General features: G+C 32.2%; 1 pseudogene across 1 annotated transcript; it reads left to right on the top strand.

The window, feature by feature from the left end:
* Nucleotides 1-532: 532 nt before the first annotated feature.
* On the top strand, nucleotides 533-10,308 carry LOC114169179 (G-type lectin S-receptor-like serine/threonine-protein kinase At4g27290; annotated as a pseudogene). The gene is made up of 7 exons (XR_014986236.1): nucleotides 533-1,898; nucleotides 2,002-2,121; nucleotides 8,797-8,930; nucleotides 9,015-9,225; nucleotides 9,329-9,563; nucleotides 9,644-9,794; nucleotides 9,894-10,308. The product of XR_014986236.1 is annotated as a G-type lectin S-receptor-like serine/threonine-protein kinase At4g27290 (transcript).
* Nucleotides 10,309-10,818: the final 510 nt, after the last annotated feature.

The raw sequence follows: 10,818 nt of genomic DNA, 5'->3' as shown, positions 1-10,818 counted from the left end.
ACGCACGGAGGCATGGAGAGGGAGGTGTAGTGGAGGCGAGGCGTGAAGGTTGAAGCTATCACCACAAACTATAGGAAAAACTGAAAGCCACTTCGTTGGCAAGAACTAGGTGACGTACGTTAGGGTGAATGACTAACCACACAGAGTAATTGAGTCGTTGCAGGATAGTCATACCTAATCTTCATTCTTATTATATCCACGTCACTGAAACCCTTTTTTTTTCTTTTAAAAGGGCCCCAAAGAAATAAATAGAACAAAATTTCTGAATTAATGTGGAACAAAATTCGACACGCACAAGAAAAAATAAAATATCAAGTAATCAAGACAATCACATGGTCTCCATCATTTGAGTGTAACTGGTATTTAAGATTTTCAATTTAAATAAAGAATAAATATAAATTACAAGTCAATGGAATTTGTCTAAAATAAATGGAATTTGTGCTTGACTTAGAAGTCAAGATAGAAAGAAGAACCAACGTATATCTCAAGCTCTCGAAAGAGATCGAGTTAGAATAAAGAACCAAAGCACATACATATTTCAGCCACACTCATCTTATCCTGAATTTCCCATTTTGTAGTTTAAGATACACTAAGCTCAATTCACACTCAGCTCATTCCACAAACAATGGACATTCGTCTTTTCATACTTATTGTTGCATGCACACTTGTCCCTTCTCTCAAAGCTTCCACAGCAATTAGTTCTATCCAAGTGTCCCAAATCATGAGAGATGGGGAGACTTTAGTATCAAATGGTGGAAGATATGAACTTGGGTTTTTCAGCCCAGGCAATTCCCAGAAACGTTACCTGGGCCTTTGGTACAAGAATATCCCAGTGAAGAAAATCCTTTGGGTTGCTAATAGGGCCAACCCCATCAATGATTTCTCGGGTATCTTAACACTCAACACCACTGGCAATCTTCTTCTCACCCAAAATGGGTCTCTTGTTTGGTGTACTAACTCTCACAAACAAGCACAGAATCCGGTGGCAGAACTCTTGGAAAGTGGCAATCTTATGATAAGAGATAAGGGAGAAACAAACAAAGAGTATTTATGGCAGAGCTTTGACTATCCATCTGATACACAATTGGCTGGGATGAAGTATGGATGGGACCTCCGAAAAGGTTTCGAATGGAAATATACTTGTTGGAAGAGTCCAGATGATCCATCTCCAGGAGACTTTTCTCGGGTTTTAAAACTCTACAACTATCCTTAATTTTATATAATGAAGGGAACACAAAAGTGGTTCAGGTTTGGACCTTGGAATGGCCTACGTTTTACAGGATCACCAAGTGTATATAACAACACCATTTTTTATATCAATATTGTCAGCAATATGAATGAGACTTACTACACATATAGCCTTGCAAATAGTGCAGTCATCACATTTAGTGTGATTAACGAAACAGGTAAATTGTATCGCTATGTGTGGGCTGAGGATGATCAAAATTGGAGCACGTTTAGATATTTCCCGAGTGAGTTTTGTGACACATATGGCCTCTGTGGACCCAACGGGAACTGCGTGAGTACCCAAACACAAGCCTGTCAATGTTTGAAAGGTTTTAAACCAAAGGCGCCGCAAAAATGGAACTCGTCTGATTGGCGTGGAGGATGTATCCGTAATGAACCGTTGAGTTGCAAAGGTAAAGACGAAGATGGGTTTAACAAATTTGAAAGGCTAAAAATTCCAGATACTACATATACTTGGTTGGATGAGAGTATTGATCTAGAGGAATGCAGAGTGCAGTGTTTGAGTAATTGTTCTTGCATGGCCTATACTAATTCAGACATAAGAAATGGAGGTAGTGGATGTGTCATGTGGTTTGGGGATCTCATTGATATTAAACAATATGAAAGTGAAGGACAAGATCTATATATCAGGATGCCTGCTTCAGAGTTAGGTAAGCTCATGTTCAACCTAAGTTTTATCTTTTCATTTAAATTACAACTTTGAAAGGTCTCAAATGAATCTTAACTTTATCCTTCATCCGTTTCAACCTTCAGAACCTGTTTATAGGCACAAGAGAAACACGGCAGCAGTAGTTGCTTCCATCGTTGCAGCAATTTGTGGTGTTCTTTTGCTGAGTGCTTGTTATATCTACAGATTCCGGAGGAACAGTACTGGTAAATAATTGTTTATTCACATTTTTACCGAATACATGACTGCAATTATCTAAAGAGTACGGTTTCTCTGCTGTAATATACATGCTGTTTTTACTGTTATTAAAACAGTCCTGTTTTGCTGTTTTTTCAACTTAATAAAATCTTTTAACTACCCATTCAAACCACATAGTTTTAATCCTTCTAAAAGTAGATGGGCTCAAAATCTCAATCAATTATTAGCGGCTAGTTTTTACTTATTTATATTTGAATTTTTATTTTTTATTATATATTTTTAAGTTAATATATATTTTAATGATGTAAAGTTTAATCGATTAACTAATGTTTTTAACTATTACATATTAAATTGATTTATTATAATTAATTCTTAAAATTTATTTTATAAATATTAACATAATACTTTTGTATCCTTTCAATAGTATATACTTTTTAATTTTATGATAAAAATAGTCATTTTAGTCTTATTGATAAAATCAAACACATAATTCTTATTTTATTTATTTTTATACTTAAATTGTAATAAATGTAATCATACATGTTATAAATATTTGTTATTTTAATTAAAATAACAATTTTTTAAAATATAGTTTTTTTTTCTTTTATTAGAGGATTTATAATTAAGTGAACATATAATTGCTTTTTAGATATTTTTAATTTTTGTTTTAAAACTTGACGTTTGAATTTTAGTACTTATTATTTAATATATTATTTTTAAATAAATGTAAAACTTATTAAACTTTTTGTAATAATTAAAATAAATGTAATTGTTGTTTTAATAAAAAATCTTAAATTTATAAAAAATATTTATTTTAAAATCAGAGAAAGTGTGAATAATGGTTTTTGAAAGAAATAAATGTTGCATTTTTTGAATTATTAATTACTTTGTGAAATGGTTAGGCCGAAAGACTGACCTATTAACACATCAAATTTTAATCACTTTAATTTTTTAATGTAATAGTAAAAACACAATTAGTTATGTAAATATGTTTTTAGATATAATATTATTAATTAAATAAATGATAAATTATTTTTTATATATTTTAAATTAATAATTTAAATCTAATTTAGTAATTGAAACCTAATTTTAAGTTTTATCGATTTTATTACATAATGATAAAACAAAATTATATTTATTCTATAAATTAGTTTTAATATATATATATATATATATATATATATATATATATATATATATATATATATATATAATATTACAAGAGTAGTAATGGAGACAAAAGAGACTGAAAATAAAGTACTGGAAGAATAGACTATGTCGTTTATATGCATGCTAAAAAGAAAAACATTTTATTAAGTTGAAAAACAACAAAACGGTACCGTGTTAACAATACAACAGAGACTCAGCATGTTTATTCCAACATATTCCAGCAGCAGATAAACCATACTCTTTTCTAAATATGATCGTTGGATTACATCACTTTTGAATACATAGCTTTGTAGAGTTGCTATATATAGCTTTGTAGAGTTGGTATAGATATAAGTATTTAGAATAATGTTTAGCAAAGTATGATTAGGCTTAATTAATTATTTATTCGTAATTTTGATTGAAAAATTTTAAATAGGTTTTTTCTTCAATTAAGTCTTAATTTTTTAAAAATTGATTTAATTAGGTTTGATTTTCTTGATAATGTACCACGATATATGACACCAAAATATGTTGTGTTTCAATTTGTAACTTTTTTTTTTTAGTTTTTTAAAATATTTTTTTGTCTATTTTAAGGTCTGTGATAATGGTAGTGACAATGTTACACGTAAATATTAGTGTTATTAGTGTTATGTATCAGTATCAAGTCTCATTGTTTTGTATTTAATTCAGTTCATATATATGTTTTTTTTATTTAATTCAATTCCATGTTTTTAATGGAACAATATTATCATTTCCAAATTGAAACCAAAGCTACTATTGATGTTAGGGATGACAATGGAGCGAGGTAGGGACGGGTTTCGTTATCCCATACCCATCCCCGTAGAACCAAAACATTTATTAAATTTGCAAACTGCAAACATTAATGAAACCTAGTTGATAAAATTTAAAAAAAAATAAAAAAATTTAATGGAAAACAAATATTCAAATTAAAATATATTTTAAATGTTTGTTTACTTCAATTTTTTAAATTCTAATGAATCTCTTTTTCTATACACTAATAAAAATGATAATGCATCAATTAATCAAAATGACGTAAATAACAAATAATAAACATAATAATAAAATTTTGACATAGATATTGTATCTTTTGAATTCTAATATATGTTGGATGGTTATAAAAAATATTCATAGCAATTACATTAAATTTTGATATTGTAGTAAATAAAAGTTATTTATACAATTATAGTGAAAAAATTACAGTATGATTGATATAATGAGTCAGAAAATAAAAAATAATTAGATAAAATATACTGAAATAATATTCTACATGATGAAAATAAATATTAAATAAAAATATTAAAAAATTAACAAATGTGTGTCTTAGAAACAATTTGAGAAACTATTGAAAGAAATCGCACAAAGGAAAACAAATGTATAGTTAAGTGTATGATAAGATGAAAAATATCTTAGACATCTAAGAATACTTTTCAAATATCAACATATATACTCAATGGTTGAGAAATAATTGTTTTAGCGAAACAAGAGAGTTATTCAAATGAAACAAAAATTAATAAAAATAAGTAATTTTTTTATATTACCTAGTAAATGAAAGGTTTATGCTATTAAACACTTAAATTGAGAGTATTAAACATACTCATGTGAAAGGAAAATATATAATAAATAAAAATATTAAAAAATAATAGAAATATTCAAATATGAGACATAAAATTTTAATTGACATACATCATTTTAACATAATTACATAAATGTTATGATAAGATGAAAAATATCTTGGAGATGTGAATGAGTTTCATAACAAACCAAATAATTAGAAGAAATAAAAAGATTGAATATATATATATATATATATATATATATATATATATATATATATATATATGTGTGTGTGTGTGTGTAGGGTTACTTAATTAATTGTGAATATTTTAATAATTTAAACGATGACGGAGATATGGCGGGGACAGGTATTATGGTGGGGATATGTACATCCCCGTAGCCATCCCCATACCAAATTAAAAACGTTGGAGATTTCCCACACCCATACCTAGTCAATGCGGGGATTCACCGTCAAAACGGGGACGGGTTGACCTTGGTCACTTAGTGGGCCAACCCAACCCAGCTCACTTATTAGCGAGCTGAAAAAATTCGAACCCGGCCTAGCCCACCACAGGTTAGTGTGTTAAACGGGTTGGCTCACTAGCCTACTTAATTAAAAAAATATAATTTTTTTTCTTAAGTCAGAAATTATATTTCGGATTAAAATTTAATAAACTTGAATACAATCTCAATATAATCCAAAATGATGTTAAACTCCAATACAAACCAAAATAAATAAATAAAAATACAAATTACTATCTAAGATCAAAGCATTCTTGTGATTTACCCAATCTTTTATTAGGTGCAATACTTTTTTCAGCAAACTAATTATACCTTTTTCAAATAATTATACTTTATTAGTTGAAGCTATGTTTCCATTTGCCAACCCACCAATGTGTTTGGTTAAAAAAATAGCCCAACATTGCAAAGTCCAACATAATGTGTGTCACCATGTGGGTTGGTAGGCCAATCCGATCCACCACAGGTTCAACCTGGGTGAACCGCGGGTTCTTGGTGGGCCGAATCAAAAATTGACCCGTACTAAAATTTGTAAAAATATTTCAACCCAACTCGGTCTGAATCTGTGGTGAGCTGGGTTGACCCACGGTTCTGACCCACCTTGACGGTTCTAGTAACCTCTCACTTCTTACGCTACAAATTGAGTTATGAAAAGTACCCTAAGACATTGGATCAAACAAATATTTTTGGAAATTATGCCAACATTGTGTAAGAGCACAAAATATACAAGGGGCATATGAGTCTTCTAACAGTTCAACAAATTAAATGGACGTGGGCCAATTCTAATAATTTCGTACAACCATAGATTACCCATTGTCTCAAATTACCGATAGAACCTGTACCAAATTTTCAAGTTGTAGTTGGAAATGACAAGGGTTTAGTAGCTGAAATACTGATCAAAGAGTTGGAAGTTACTGATGAGTGGAAGCTCCTGAATTTTCATTAGACTCGTGTTCTGAACGGCAAAAATCCTATGTGAAGTCTCCAATCATCGATCCTTCAGTGGGAATCGATGAACTCGCAGCGAAAGCTGAAATGTTCGGTGGAACTCAATTTCGTTCCACCAAGGAAGTCTCTCTAACTCTCACGATTTAGGAAACCCTAGGAGATACGAAACCTCAACTAAAAGATGAAGGTGAGCTTTGAGAAATAGGATAATAATCACTCTCATTAATCAAAAATGGTTTATACAAATGATCAGTATTTATAAGATGAAAATAGGCAACCGTGAAGTGGAAAAGAACTAACAAGCTTAATCAAAGGAAAGCTAACTCTAATGGTCACAAAGGACGGTGACCCTCTCATAAGGAAGAAGCCCTACCAGCAAAGAAAAATAATGAAATGCCTAGGTAAAGGAGCCCTAAAGATAGAAGGCTGGCTGCGCCAAAGAACCCTAGTTGTTGAATGAGGAGATGGGTTTCTTAAAATAAACAGATAAATGGACACACGTGAAGAGAAATAGGTGCTACTGGTTGATGTACGTGTGGAGTAAAAGAAGACTAGGGTTGCTCTTTACAAGTAGGCCAAATATGAAGAAAGGAGCTGATTGCCAAAAGAAATATGGTGCAAGTAATTGGGTTGCATGTTGTAGGCCCAACAGAAAGCATGCGTTGATGCTGTTGGAAACATTCATGATCAGCTGCGTGTTGAATCTAGGCCCATATCTGAACGCTACAGATGATGCACGTTGGTAGAAGTTAGAGACGCTGATGTTGCCACTTGGTGTTGGCTTGAAATTGGACTACTGGGAACATGCTTCGTGGCCCAAAAAAATACAAGAAATGAAAATAGAACTTAAAAGTGGGATAAAATACAAGTCCAAGAAAATTACTAATTATACCTACACAATTTATTTAATGAAATGAAGTATTGCATGATATTTTAAGGAAATGTGTTTTGGTGCTTTTTTATGAGATCCTCGTATATAGTCTAACATGGAGAGAGCATTTAAGCCATTTAGAATTTGTTCTCCAATTACTAAAGCAATATCAAATCTTTGTGTCTAAATGCTCTTTTGGGCTACAACAAGTTGAATATTTCGGCCACACAATTTCTAGTCAAGGTGTAGCCATGGACAAGTTGAAAGCGCAAACACTTTTGGACTGGTTCTTTGAAGCACTTGAGAGGATTTTTGGGATTGACTGGATATTATAGATAATTTGTAAAAGGGTATACTTCCATCGTTGCCTCTTTAACTAACCTCTTAAAGAAAAACTCTTTTAAGTGGGATGCTCCTACAATTGCAAATTTTTACCACCTAAAATGATCCATCACTATTATCCCTGTTTTAGCTTTGCCAAACTTTGCTAAACCCTTCATTTTGGAAACGGATGCCTCCGAGTTAGGAATTGGAGCAATACTAAGCCAAGATCACCATCCAATTGCTTTCTTCTTAAAGAAATTATCCCCTAAGATGCAACGACAATCTGCTTATACACATTAATTCTACACAATCCATATAGCCCATTGCGAAATTCCAACGCTACCTCCTTAGGCACAAGTTTGTGATTATAAAGTAGAAGAATCAAATCTCTGACTAATCAAGTTATTTAGACACCGAAACAACAAAAATTTGCTGCATAAACTCTTAGGCTGTGATTTCACTATAGAGTATAAACCCGGAAAAGAAAATTTTGATGCCGATTCCTTTTCCAGGTCATTCCAAATAGCTTGGTCTAAACCAAAGTTGCACCTTCTACCTATATTAAAACATGCCCTTAAAGAAGACCCAAAGTATAATGTTATTATGGAAAAGTTCCAGAAACATTCATTAATTTGGTTGCGAAACTTCATGGTTTTCCCAAAACAATTGTATCCGACTGGGACAAGGTGTTCACTAGCCAATTTTGGCAACATCACTTCAAATTAAATGGTACATCCTTGAAAATGTCCATGGCATACCATCTTAGTCTAATGGTCATAATTTAAAAGTCAATGTTAATGGTATATAATTAAAGTTCATAGTTTTACAGAATACTATACATGTGTAAAAAAAAATTGATGCTATTAACTAGTTAACATCAATGTTTCCTTATTAGCATCAAGTTTTTGATCGACATTAAACTTCCCTTTTTCTTATGATGCAAACTGCAAACTTCCATTTTCTTATAGTGTACATAGCAAGATATGACAGAAAACAAAGTTGAATTCATGCATATATCACTAAGTTGAAGGAATGTCTTCCTATATGTTTCATATTATAATAATAGTTAAGTTGAGTATAAAAAATTCATTCCGTAATTTGAGTGGTGTTGATCAACTGTATATAATTATTAGGATACTAAACCCACAACTCAACTTGTTAAATTATTGGATTATTTGGAAAGCTAAATGTATTTTTAATAATTAGCTGAGTAAAATGTACTTTTTCTATTCTAGGTATGTTTGATTTGCTCCTCATATTTTATAACATTACTCTAAAGGCATTCATTGGTTTTTAGAGCAATCATTGATAGAACAATGTGAAGATAATTTGGATGTCCAAATGTTTGATCTATTCACCATTGCAACTGCCACTGACAACTTTTTCAATGCAAATAAGATTGGTGAAGGTGGTTTTGGACTTGTATACAAGGTAATAGTTTTGAGCCTGTAATGGGATAAAAGGAACATAAATATTAATGAATAAGATCAACTCATCGTAATGGTGCATGTGTAGGGAATATTAGTGGATGGGCAAGAGATTGCTGTAAAGACTCTATCTAGGACCTCGTGGCAAGGAGTGACAGAGTTCATAAATGAAGTCAAATTGATTGCAAAACTCCAGCATCGAAATCTTGTTAAACTTCTTGGTTGTTGCATTGAAGGACAAGAAAAAATGCTTGTTTATGAATACATGGCAAATGGCAGTCTAGACTATTTCATATTTGGTATGGGTAATCAACAAAGCATAGATTAGGTTGTCAACGATATAATCATATTACTGACATTGAAGATTCCATGTTTAATAACTTTTTTGCTTGAATAAAACAGATGACAGAAAAAGTAATTTGCAGTGGGCTCAACGCTTCCAAATAATCTGTGGAGTTGCAAGAGGGCTTATGTATCTTCATCAAGATTCGCGCTTGAGGATTATCCATAGAGATCTCAAAGCAAGTAATGTTCTTCTTGATGAAAATTTATGCCCAAAAATCTCAGATTTTGGATTGGCTAGAATATTTGGACGCGACCAGATTGAAGGAAACACAAGTAGGATAGTTGGAACCTAGTGAGTTTGTTTTTGACTAACTCTATTTTTATTTTTTGGAAATTTTTTGTGAAAATTCCTCATATAATTTATATTTGTAGTGGGTACATGGCACCAGAGTATGCTGTTGATGGTTTCTTCTCTGTGAAATCTGATGTTTTTAGCTTTGGCATTCTAATGTTGGAAATTATATGTGGCAAGAAAAATAGAAGACTTTATAGTACAGATAAGAATCTTAACCTTGTTGATCACGTAAGAGCTTCAACTGTTTCAATTTTCGTATATCTTATTAATATGTACCAATAATTATTTTTTTTCTTTTTTATTGTTATTATTATTATTATGTTACAGGCACAAAGAATATGGAAAAAGGGTAGGGCACTAGAGTTAGTTGATTCAAAGATAAAAGAATCATGCATTGAATCAGAGGTACTACGTTGCCTCCATATTTGTCTTTTATGTGTGCAACAAAACCCAGAAGATAGGCCCACAATGACTTCTGTAATTCTAATGTTGGAAAGTCACATGGAATTGATTGAGCCTAAACTACATGGTTTTATTACGAAAGATGTTTCACATGAAGAAGATTTATACCCAAATCAGAAACACACAAGCACAACCAACTATGTAACCATGTCCACGTTGGAAGCTCGATGACTGATAAAATGTTAATGAGATATGCACTAAATGTAGATATGTCTACAAATATTTGTAAGAACTTATTTATGAAGTTATTTGGACCAGTTTATGACATTCAATGTTTTCTTTTCCCATTATGATAATGATAGTGTTAGCATTAGATGTTTGAAACTCCATTAAACGAGCATGTTTGTGTGTCTAGGAGTATGTGTGTGTGTGAGTGTGTCTATGTGTATGCATGTGGGTGAGTGAGTGTGTGCGTGTGTGTGAATGTGTGTGTGTGTCTACGTGTGTGTGCGCGCGTGTGTGTGTGTATGGTGTGGTGGGGTGCGGGGTTGGTAGGAGTGTGTTGGGGTATGGATGGGTGGATGTGTGTGTGTGGGAGTGTGGTTAGGTGTGGGTGGGTGGGTGGGTGTGAGCGGGTGTGGGTGGATGGGTGGGTGGGTGTGTGGCATGTGGGGTGTGTGTGTGTGTGGAGAGGGGGAGTGGGGGGAAAGGGGAGGGGGGATGTGTGTGTAAGTGTTGTTAGTTTTAAAATGGTTGAACTGCCAAGAAGGGGGAGTTTATTTGGCTAGTTAAAAATTTAGGTTATCTTTAAAGGCTAAAAACTATGTTTAATTGAATCAATTCAATCACC

Source organism: Vigna unguiculata, chromosome 11, assembly GCF_037176805.1.
Source record: "Vigna unguiculata cultivar grain cowpea cultivar isolate G323 ecotype 2 chromosome 11, ASM3717680v1, whole genome shotgun sequence".
NCBI classification, from domain to species: domain Eukaryota; kingdom Viridiplantae; phylum Streptophyta; class Magnoliopsida; order Fabales; family Fabaceae; genus Vigna; species Vigna unguiculata.
The sequence above is the reverse complement of the archived record's forward strand: the minus strand, read 5'-3'. Positions and strand labels throughout refer to the sequence as shown.